The 11,880-nt window shown below is 36.6% G+C and overlaps 3 long non-coding RNA genes across 7 annotated transcripts; 1 reads left to right on the top strand and 2 right to left on the bottom strand.

The window, feature by feature from the left end:
* Positions 1 to 462: 462 nt before the first annotated feature.
* On the bottom strand, positions 463 to 2,473 carry LOC113304426. Of its 5 annotated transcripts, none has more exons than XR_003338195.1 (5): positions 2,183 to 2,473; positions 2,028 to 2,109; positions 1,190 to 1,242; positions 823 to 993; positions 463 to 715 (listed from the first exon to the last, which is right to left on the bottom strand). It is a non-coding gene; the product is annotated as an uncharacterized LOC113304426 (long non-coding RNA). The 5 variants fall into 5 exon arrangements; XR_003338194.1 differs by having other exon boundaries at positions 1,186 to 1,237; positions 2,183 to 2,472; XR_003338193.1 differs by having other exon boundaries at positions 1,186 to 1,242; positions 2,183 to 2,472.
* A 754-nt stretch (positions 2,474 to 3,227) lies between these two features.
* LOC113301653 lies at positions 3,228 to 5,119 on the top strand. The gene is made up of 3 exons (XR_003336415.1): positions 3,228 to 3,473; positions 3,680 to 4,288; positions 4,400 to 5,119. It is a non-coding gene; the product is annotated as an uncharacterized LOC113301653 (long non-coding RNA).
* A 2,926-nt stretch (positions 5,120 to 8,045) lies between these two features.
* On the bottom strand, positions 8,046 to 11,676 carry LOC113302911. Its single transcript, XR_003337191.1, has 3 exons — positions 11,463 to 11,676; positions 9,257 to 10,226; positions 8,046 to 9,151 (listed from the first exon to the last, which is right to left on the bottom strand). It is a non-coding gene; the product is annotated as an uncharacterized LOC113302911 (long non-coding RNA).
* Positions 11,677 to 11,880: the final 204 nt, after the last annotated feature.

Consider the following 11,880-nt stretch of genomic DNA (forward strand, 5'->3'; position numbering starts at 1 on the left):
AATTGATGCATAATGCAGTATGCATCCATATTTACGGATGCATATCAGTTTATGCATCTATTTTCTCGATGCATAAAAGATTGTGCAACAATTTTCTCGATGCATAATGTATTATGCAGTCATATTTTCGGATGCATAACAGGTTATGCATCCATTTTCACGACTGCATAACATGTTATGTAGAAATTATTGTAGGTGCATGACAAGTTATGCAACCTTATTTTTTGTTGGTTTCAATACTAAGAAAAAAGTAGTTGCATGACGTGTTATGCAACCGTTTTTTGGACTGCATAACAAGTTATGCAAAAAAAAAAAAAAAAGCTACAGAACGTTTTATGCAACCAATTTCGAGAATGCATAATAAGTTATGCAACAAATTTTTAGATGCATAACAGGTTATGCATCCATTTTACGATTGCATAACATGTTATGCATACATTTTCTCGACTGCATGACAGGTTATGCAGTCATAACAACATCATCATCTTCTTTCATGTTTCAATAACTCCCATACAAACCAAACAACATAAACACTTTTCCCATTTCTCAACAACCAACAACATTTTCACCTTTCGTGTAGGCTGAATTCTATACAAAACTTAATTTGAATCCGAGCACAAAAATCCATGAATTTAGTTGATGACAAACTCCATATATTTTCTTCTTCAACTGATTGCAGTCAGCCAATTCACCCACTTGCAACCATCTCCAATCCCTGTCAATTAGCCATCTAGTAAAAACCAAAGCAAATAACTTACATATAAAAGTAAAAATCAAAGCATAAGGGTCACTGACACAGAAATGAGATAAAGAAATGCATACCTTGATGCACTTATGTTAACGGGAATCAAATGAATAGGTAGTGTAAACACGGACACGAAGCCTATCCCGAGATTTCGGACTAAACAGAACTGCACCATAGATAGAGAATAAATACAGTTTTGCAGCAGAAGCCTGTCGTGCAGATTTTCCAGTGCACCAGTTCACAGAAGCCTGCCGATAAGATAGCGTATAATTATAAAACAAATTGTGCAGATTGATTTTTTAGAGAGAATAAAAGTCTTTAACTCCTAAAGATTCTTCACAAATAAGAGCCTTCAATCATCAAAGTCGATAACTATCTTAACAACTAGCCTTTAACTGATAGTTTTACAAAAGAAGCCAGTAAGTGCCAAGTTTTATGACCAACACTCAAGTCTTGAATCACCATTTTCCCACATCCACTTCACAGTAGCTCCTGAACTTTACACAATAAGCAATTATGAATTAATGCGCAGAATCAAAATTACCAACTGCAAGCTAATATTTCAGAATCTCGTGAGCAAATGTAAGTGAACAACTAGTTAGTGTTGACAAGGACAAACTGATTGTTGCCTAGCACACGAGGTTAAAATATCCCTCTCAATCAAGTTCTCAACTGAAGTCAAATAAAGGTCTGTAACTGATCGTTGTCTACAGTTGTAACTATTGCCTAGTAGCATTCTCAAACCAACTTCCAAAATTTGACCACTACCACTAAAATATAAGCTACGTCAATTACGATAAATACCAAATCCCTTCGTCAACAGAATCCATCAAATCCTCAAAATGAGTACAGTAGCAAAGGAACTAATTAACCACATTATAGACAGAGATAAAAATACAATCCGACTTATAAATGCATATAGCTGAAAATGAGTAAGATAAAAATACCTAGATCAATCAGAAAAGATAAGTATAATAATCAGAAGAACCAACAAAGACAGATAACCAAAGTTCAGAACTCACGAAATCAAATCAAATTGGCTCTCGTTCGAGATTTCAGAGGTACAACGTTAAAATGAAAATTTTGGCTTGTTTCGCAATCAAACAAAAATTCAGTTGATGATGCCAGTCATAAAACCATGAGTAAACCATCGTTGATAACCAAATACAAAACATCTGTAGGATTACTTAACAAAAACAGGTCACTAAAAACTGAAAATTTAACAAGTAACTCGGAACTATCAATAAAAGAAGAGCAATAGTTTGAAGTTTCAAGAACACACCAGAATCAACTGCTGCAGGATGACATTGGAACGAACAACGCTCACTTAAAACTTCCTCCTCCTCTTGTTTCCTGAAGAATCACTAAAGAAAACAAACTTCCATCAATCCAATATGAATCCAACACAAATCATAGAAAAAGGTGGAAAATACGTACCTGCGTCTCCAATTATCCAGAAAAATAGAACCATAAAATCTCCGTATTAAATCCGAATCTAAACAATCACTTGAAATCTGAAACCAGATCTAAAATCGGAAGAAAGAAAAACAAAGAACAAACATTAAAATCACCTCTAAAATTTTAAAGCTCCTTCCGGGTGAAAAAGAAACACGATTAGAATGAAATCTATAGAGAATTTCAGTTGATCCGAAAAGAAATCAACCTCTCAGCTTCTCGAAGAGAATCGAATGCTTGAAAACTCAAAATAAAAAAACGAAGAGAAATATAAACGAGACATAATTTAGGAAAATATGGGTGCGTGAGAAAAAATTTCTCCAAAAATGGGTGCGCGCCTGAAAATTTTTGGGCGTGGGTTTCACAGTGGAAAAAATCTGAAAAATGGGTTTTTCTGTAGTTTTCTTCCATAGAATTTTTTTTTGATGGGTCGTGTATGAGGTAGTAAGCCCAAAGTTTCTTTCATGAATCCATGGCGAACTAGAATGACGATTCATTCACGGGTTCATATAATCCGCGAATTATCCGGGGCAGACATAAAATACACGTATTGAGTGCGGGGTTGCAAATGTTCGCGTTTGGTACGTATAAATTCGTGATACGGAAAAAATCACGAATGATTCATGATCGACAACATTTACATTCTAATTCCCAGGCTTCTCTGGTTTGATTTTGGGAAATGTATAAAACAGTCCCAATATTAGCACCTGATTTACAAAATCATCCTAGTGTTACAATCCATTAACAAAAGAGTCACACTTTCGTTAAAAGGGGTGTTAACTCAATGGGACCCACCGGGTCAGAGTTAAAATCAGGCGGCCATTTACCGATCTGTTCCTAACCGGACCATCGTTCATCAGATACCGTAGATCGGGTTAGTATCAATCTAGAGAGTAACATGTGCGACCAGGATTAATTACATCTTGCACCCTACATCGAGCGATTGACGGAACTCGAGGAAATACAGATGGATAGATTTGGTCAAATAAGAAAAACTTAGGGTTTCATTTTTCGACTCCATCTTCTTCTCCGCCTTATCTCTCTCTAAACTTTCTCTGCAAAAATGGTGATTCTCTGATTATTGAGAGACGAAGAAAGATTTCGAGTGGTTTTCATCGCAAACATACCCTAATAGATTATGTAGTTCGTGTGTATGATTTTGATCCATATATAGTGATATTTTCTGAAGATTTTCAAGCAGAGAAGGTGACTGGTTGTTCCATCTGGTGGTTTTCTTAAAAGATATCGTCACAATGTACGCGAACATCATGAGGTTGGTAATCAAAACCTGTTTCAGTCAATTTCATATTAGATTTCAGAAACCCTAATTTTCGATTTTGGGGATTTTTTTCATAAACCCTAAAAAGTGAGTGAAAATTGGGTATTTTCATTGCCTTTTTCGTAAAACCTAATTACAATCAATTGGTTATTTTATTTGTTTCTTATTTGTGTATTGAATTTTATTATGTCTCTGTGCAGGAAATATGTGAATAACCCAGTAAGAAGTTTTAGGGTTGAAGAAAGTGAAACAAATAATGTTAGATTCTTTGATGGAGATGGAGTTGTGCTATACAGTGGTTTATGAATCTGGTGATGGAGTTGCAATACAGGAGCTGAAGGTGAAGCGACATGAATGGGTTCTGGATAGGGTTTATGGAATTGATTTGATGTTGTTGTTGGTGATTGCTTTTTGAATGGTTGTTTGAATGGCTTGAAGCAGTGGTGATCTGGTGAATGGATATGGGCCAGGTGATGTTGCAATAAAGAGGAGATGCAGATGGTTTTGTTGGTTATGTTGGGTTGCAGCTGCAGTTCAAGTTGATGGTGGTTGCAAAAATGATATGATGATGTGTTTGTTGTTGCAGTGCAGGTTACAGGGACTAGATGAATGTACTAGGTTTACAATGAAATGGTGGATGTTCATTGATGTCTTTGAGCTGGGAAGATACAGGCAGGTGGTGCACTGTCAAAGTGAATGTACTAGGTTTACGGTGAATGAGTTGCTTTCTGGTGAGAATGGCCAGAGCACACATCTGGTGTGACCATATTGAGGAGTAAACAGAAGTTCGGGAGTTCGTTGTTAGCATGGTAAAGAATCAAACCTTGGTCTGATGTTTTTATTTCAAATTTCGTGTTGGTTCCTCTTTTTTGGGTTGTGGGCATTGTACAGTTGGGTTGTATTAATTTTATTTATTACAGGCGAAGGGGAACGATGATGGTAGCAATGCTGATGATGCCAGGAGGTTGGTCGAGAATATGGAGACGAGCATAACAAAAGGGACTCAGATTTATGGCGAGCTCGAGCAAGGAAACGAGTATGGAAATGTCAACCACCATCTAAAACCACCAGCCACCATCATTGTTTTTCCCAAACCAGATTACATCTCCACTAACACACCACCAAATCCATACCACCATTCCAATGCATAACCCACCAGTTCACATCAGTTTCAACACTTCATAAACGTTCACAGCATCACCAATTCAAATGCACATCATCCATATAAGACCAACTGGCCGGTTCGCAACCTCAACAACAGCAAGGGTACACCACTAGCGGCTCAATTTTGACTACCACAACAAATCCTCACCAGCTTGCAGCAAACTGCAACACTAGGAACGGCTTGTAGCCAAGCCACATCAGAAGATGCCACGTGTCAGTGTTGGGCCTCTTCGGAAGATGCCACATGTCAGTGTTGGGCCCCTTCAGAAGATGCCACATGTCAATGTCGGTACACGTCAACAGCTACCACATGTGATAGTTTAACCATGGTTAATAGTAGCTGAGTTAAAAAGAGGGTGTTTCGGTGATAACTAACACCGTTTTTTCCCAAATAGTTATTTCGGATGGAACATGACTATTTTGTAAACCAATTTCAAAAGTGTGATCATTTTGTAACCGAATTACAAAAAGTAGGACTATTTTGTAATTGGCTCTTTTATTTTCTGTAGTTGGACTAATTTTCAGTTGGGCCAATATTTTGTAAGTCCTAATTTTGAAATAAAAAATGAAAATTTGTCTCTTAAAGAAGTTAAAAAATGATGTTGCTTGAGATTACTGTCTCTTCTTGTATAAGGTATATTGTACTTTGTTTTCTTAGTAGGATTGCTTTGTAGATAAGATCTCCAAAGATTAATTTTAAGTAAGAACTCAATTAAAAGGAGATAAGATGACCACGATGAATTTTGTTACCTGTTAAGTTCGTATTACTCTTTTTTTTCATGGATTAAAACAAATTTCTAGAAGTTGTTTAATAAGTCATGAAGGAATGTTGGTTAACAAAAACTCAAGTTTCATCAAAAACAAAAAACCGAACTTAGTTTTCTTTCCTGGTAATTTGGGACCTATTGTGATTATTTGGGGCATATAGCTCCAGGACAAAAAAAAAATCTTGAAGCAAATGGTAAAACTGTCTTTTATTGATTATCGATAACTCAGCTAATTAAATAATATTTAATCAAGTTAATTCTGAATTTTTTTTCTTGATCGGTAAGTTAATCCTGAAATTAACTATTATTAATGCATAATTAAAACTTGTGAAAATTTCTTTTTTTTAAAAGACTCGATTCAGAATCTATTAATGTTAGTGCATTTGTAAACTGGTTCTGGGTTGAGTTTATGCCGAATGACGATGTAAAGTCAGAATCGGAATTTAATCAATACTCACATAAACTAATTCCAACAATCGGTGTTTATAGAGGTCCACATAATCCGATTATACCTTACTTTAGAAACAAAATATTTGTTACGTAGTATAGGTAATTAGCATATTACATGTATATGATGCAGTATGGCTGTTCTAGAATTTGATAAATTAAATGTTCGTCAATGAACCTCCGAGCACGTCGATACAATGTCATATATTCTTTGTGGTGAATGAAGGCTCAAGAGGTTGCTTTGTAGATAAGATCTCAAAGGCTCAACGACTATTTTTTTTTAATTCCATTCCATTTTCTAGGCTAAGTGTGTGATGTGTGAGTGGCTACAAGAGGTTGTCATTATATAGATAAAGGCTCAACGGCTATTTTTTTTTAATTCAATTCACACAATCGGATTTTAGGGATGTCCACATAGTTCGATTGTGGCCTTACAAAATCATATAAAAATTTTCTTTCAACATGTAATTCGATTCTTGGAAGAAAAAAAAGTTACAGAAAAGGTGCCACTTTTCCTCAGTAGAATCGGATTACATGGAATACCAACATAGACCGATTATGAAGGTTGTCAAAATATGTCTCTCAAAAATCATACTTTAATAATGCACATGTAATCTTATTCTTGTCAAAAAAAAGTTACAAAAAAATTGCCACTTTTCCTCGCAGGTATCGGATTACATTATATGACCACATACATCGATTCTGAAAGTGAACCCTGAAGAAATGTCAGAATCATACTACATATAGATAAATGTAAACCGATTCTAACTAAAAACTGCCAGAATCCTTCATGTTTTTCACACGCATAATAGTTGGTTCTTTTGTCTCGTCTTGGACAACTTAATTTCTGACTCTGTAGTTATCCATAGTTAAAGACATAAGTCTGAAACATTCATTCATGAACATCCGCACCACGACCACGTCCACCACCACCACCACGTCCACTCCTTCCCCGTTTAGAAGGTTGGGCGCTGCTCGATACACCTTCATACTTCTTTTCTATGGTGACTCTCATTCTCTTTTTCTTTGGCTCATCCTCCTTCTCCACTCCTTCTCCAAAATTTGCACCCGCTTCTACATTTTCGAGACTGTTCAATTCATCAATCAGCTTTTCATTGGCCTTAACATTTTTCCCTTCCCTGATTTCTAGCTTTGCTTGGGTTATCAAGTGCCCGACTCATCTTCTCTGTTTCCGTTTCAAAAAACAAACATTCATCAAATAATGCCAAAACCATTAACAAAACCGTAATTGAGTAACAATACGCACCAGGAATTCGAGAGCCGTATATTTGTCCTCTATCTTGGTCCTCTCATCTACTCATATCACTCGAGTATGCGAAATATTAAGGTACCACGACATGTAACCCGGAATTTCCTCATCATCTGTTTGAAATCGACCATCCATAGCATATCCCTTGAACTTTCTGTCTTCACAATATTCACATGATGTAAAGGTGGTTTTTTTCTCATTGTTTTTTAAACTCCTTGTGCTCTTTTGGGATCTTTTGTACGTATCCGCATTGTTTTTGCGACTCTCGTCGGGTTGTACATTACATATCCTCTTAGGTGAAACAATGACCCAAAATAACTTTGTTGCTCGCGCACCCAACCATCTTTCCTTTTCCTTTGGACAAATCCTTCTTGTAGAGGTCAAACACAACATCTTTCATCGTCAAATTGTCCAACTTGCGTCTCAACTTCATATAATCCTCTTTTTGGGACTTTGATGTGTTCTCAATAATGTTGTACTAAAAGGTTCGTTGAGACTTGTGAAAGCGAATGATTTTAGACTTAATAAAACTTAAAAATAAAGAAAACTTAACTCAAAATTTGATTTCAAGATATTAGGAATAACCAAGACACTGATTCCACTATCACACATGAATATAATCCAAAACTCTAATTATCTTTTAAGTCCCTTATTTTCTTAGTTCAAAAATAATCAGGCATATTCTCAAATATTAATTGTATTTCCTAAGCATAGATCATCAATTGACTAAACAAAGTATAACATATCAAATTGAATCACAACTAATTAAGAAAATTACGCAAACAATTTAAAACTCTGCAAAAGCAGTGATTGAGTGAATTATAAATTATAAATTAGAGAAAATAAAATAGTTACCAATTATTCATGCGTAAATAGCTTCCTAATTACCTTGGTTGTGGGAAAATTAGCTCATCATCATATTGGAAACACGCTGAAAATGATTTTTCATTGCTCACAAAGGGCTTACAAGATGATTATATAAGAAAATAGAGGGTTGCAACGGCTTATAGCTGTTACAGGGTTTATTATCACACTTCAAGGTTGTTACAAAGTACTGTTACGAAGGTGAAGAATAGATGACAGCCAAAAACTGTGGTATATGACTGTGTTCTGTTCTTCGATGGCTTCAACTCTATTCTTTGCTCTCTATTACTCCCAGTCACTTTGTACCCATTCTCTGACTCCCAGCGTCTATTTATAATGAAACATCCCCGAAATATCACGTCATAATTGCATATAATCCTCCCATTACTCGGCAGTGAAGAAAGAATATTTTGTTTCCATTTTTATCTCCTCCACGAGTCTGATTGTCGCTGGCACATTCCAAATCATAGTAAAACTCTCCAGTATTGATGAAAACTCATGAAACGGGGATTGCTACACACTCCAGATACATAATCTCCACATACTCATCCAACAGAAACCCGAGTATATCTTGTGCTCCGTTTACTCCAAAAAATAGTAAATCATCCCTTATTTTCCGAATCTGGTGAACATACCTCGCCTGTCTTGGACTAACAGGTCCGTCCCAATCCACCTGAGTGATTTAATCACTCCAACAATCTCCAAAATTGAAAACAACAATTCTCGGGTTTTCTTAAGCAAAAGCCGTGACTTCCTGATTCACTCAAACTTGATGATTCAGCCAATTCTGATCAATTCCGGAAACCTTACCAGGTCTGTGAGTCTGAAACAAGTCTTCCCAATCAATTGAGTCTCACTGAATCGCACAAAAACTCCAATCCTAATTCTGCCTGCTTCACACAAAGTTTTCCCGCCAATTTTGAAATTCAAACAAAGGAGATGAAGTGCCCTGATCCAAAATATGGGCTCCTTTAATAGCTGGGGTGCCTGGAATGAATTTGGGCTATACATATCCATGGGTGCCGAGAATGAATTTGGGTTGCACATAACCTTGGATGCCCCTTATCCAAATCTGGGGTCCGCTTAACAAATGTCCTCCGGGATGTCTTTAGCAGTTTTTCGAGATGATTCTTCAAAAAACGTTTATTTCCCAAAAATACCTACAAACACACAAACACCATAATAAATATGAAATCGAGTACTAACAATACAAAAAATTGCAGACAACTTAGACACAAAAATGTGTCCATCAGACTTGGGCTTACTTTTGTAGGTGTACATGTCTCCATAATGCATGCGGTCCCATTCCTTGTTAAGAAAATCCCTTTGAGCAAATATTGGGAAGTGCAAATATATTCATGCCTGCAGCAAAGATGGCAGTGCCCCAAGAGTATTTGTGAATCTTGTTAAATGGTTGAAACAACTGAATAAATTTGGTGCTCACACGGGCACCGGAAACGTCGAGGAAGATAACAGCTCCCGGGACGTAAAGGATATACGCATCGGTCGTGGTGATGATACGTTCCGGCGTCAACTCTTTCCCCTCAGCACGAAGCTTCTTTGTTCCCATGAATTTGTCCCTCAGCTTCGAGAGATGAAATATCATATGCTTTACCTTTCCTACTAGGATCTCTGACTTGGTCATATGCTCATCCATTTGAATACATCCTTGGTGAACGCGTAAATCTTGTCCCACTCAAGATATTTCGCGTACTCTTCGTGCTTCACGGCTTATCTTTTATGCTTATCCCGGTAATGAACTTCGCGTCATTTGTAGTTGTCGTCTTTTTGCCAAACGGAAGATGGAAAGTATCTGTTTCCCCATAATATCTCTCGACAAAGGCGGAACAAAGAGGTTTTTCGTAACCAAGAGCAAAAATTTCGACCGTAGGCATCAACCCCGTAGAACAGACTAGGTCGATTACTTCCTCCAATGGTTGATTCCATTGCTTCCAGTGGCCAATTCTTCATCATACTCGCTGACGTTCATGGCTTCATACAAGGAACGACATTCTTATGATCCTATAAAACAAAACAAACCTGATGGACATATAGAAGACGACGACGGCCCAACTGTATTTGTACCGCATAACATCCGTCCTCCATTACTTGGGTAACCCGTAAACGGGATCATTAGGGCCGCGAGGAAACATCTTAGGGGGGTGGGGGGATTCCCACCTCGACTCACAACTCAAACCTTAACCTCCGTAGCTCGCCTATGGAATCCAAAGACACCTGAGCAAACAGAAATTAGTTAGAAAGCAGAATGACTAAATCGAAACTGACCTAAATAAACACTACAAGTTGAACTAATCAATAGTTACAGCCGAAATAACCCGCCTTATAGCATGCAATTCCAAACTGGACTCAATGACGAAAGCTCTAAAGGCTATCAGTTGGAATCTAAAGGTTATTCAAGATGTAATCCTGCCAAATTCATAGAAAGCAGATCTGTCAAGGTTATGGAATGAATTTTCTACAGCCTGTCATATCTCAAAAGCATAAATCTCCCAGCAATATTGAACTTCATACTGGAAATTGTTGTTCACAGGGCTATGATTCTCTAGAAGTCACCGTAACCCATCTCAGTACTAAAAAATGTGTATAATCATGCCCAAAATGTCACCAGACAATACACAATAATCCTGACAAGAAGTTGATTGTTCAAAATTATCCACAAGTCATCAGCAGAGGTTTTAGACTAGACCAAAATGCAAATATCAGCCTCACTAGAAACAGAACTGGCTTGAGTGTTAAACAACGGTCACTGAAGTAAGTATAATCAAACAAAACCTGACTAGAAACAGGTCGAAATGTCACAACTACATATTAAACTTCTGAAATGATGTAATGTCTCAATCAATAAATTTGCTTATGAATCTTAGGATTGATGGGATTTGTGAGATCACAACATATTTATTTATAAGTCCTAGAAAAGTTCTGCCTCTGTCATACATCAGCAGTTAAAAACAACATATAATAAGCCATGGCAGTATCCATCAACACAAGGAAAAATCTGAAATAAGTGTTCATTTCAATTCGACTAACTTCCTTGTAGAATTTAGATTTCGTAGTGACTCGTATACAAGGTCTCGATATCCATTCACATTTCTAACACCACCCTAATTCAGTAATTATGGAAACTAAAATTCAATTTCAATTAAAACTCCTAAATCTGTTCATTCAAAGGTTGATAACAATAGAGAATTCTTGAAATGATGATATTTAACTCAATCCAATAAATTTTCTTCCAGAACCCAAGTATCATGATGATTCATAGATTCGTAAAACCAACCTCTAACAAATTCTAGCCTTAAGATTTCACAGTAATCCATTTCAAAAGAAAAACCCTAAATCCTTCCATAACAGGGATCGACAAGATTAAAGAGTAGTAGGAATTGTAGAATCATTCAATAAACCATTCATTTAGGTTCAAACAGTTAAACAAGTAACAACGAAGTTAAATCATACCTTAAGTTCCAGTCAAGAAAACCAAAATCCCCTTTTCGATTAACCTCCAATCCATACTGTGAATGACTAACTCAAGGCTTCCTAACCACCACCTCACTGTCTCTGAACTACAATCGGAAAATTAGAGTACGATTCGTGACTTTGATTTTCACAGAGCTCTTTCTAGGATTTTCTCACTTCAGCAGGCGTTGAATAACGAAAAAAGCTTATTAGATGGATATGTTCGAGAGTTTAAACATACCCTTCCCTTACTTTCCAAACATATCCCTAATCTGATAACTCTATGTGTCAAAATAAGAGCTCCCCACGTGAGAAAATTGATGACTAAGTTCGAAAATTATTTACACCTTAATAAACTACGTTGGCACTAACAAATACAAGACACGGTAAAAACAAACTTAACATTCTAATTAGCAAC

Source organism: Papaver somniferum, chromosome 8, assembly GCF_003573695.1.
Source record: "Papaver somniferum cultivar HN1 chromosome 8, ASM357369v1, whole genome shotgun sequence".
Classification (NCBI taxonomy): Eukaryota; Viridiplantae; Streptophyta; class Magnoliopsida; order Ranunculales; family Papaveraceae; genus Papaver; species Papaver somniferum.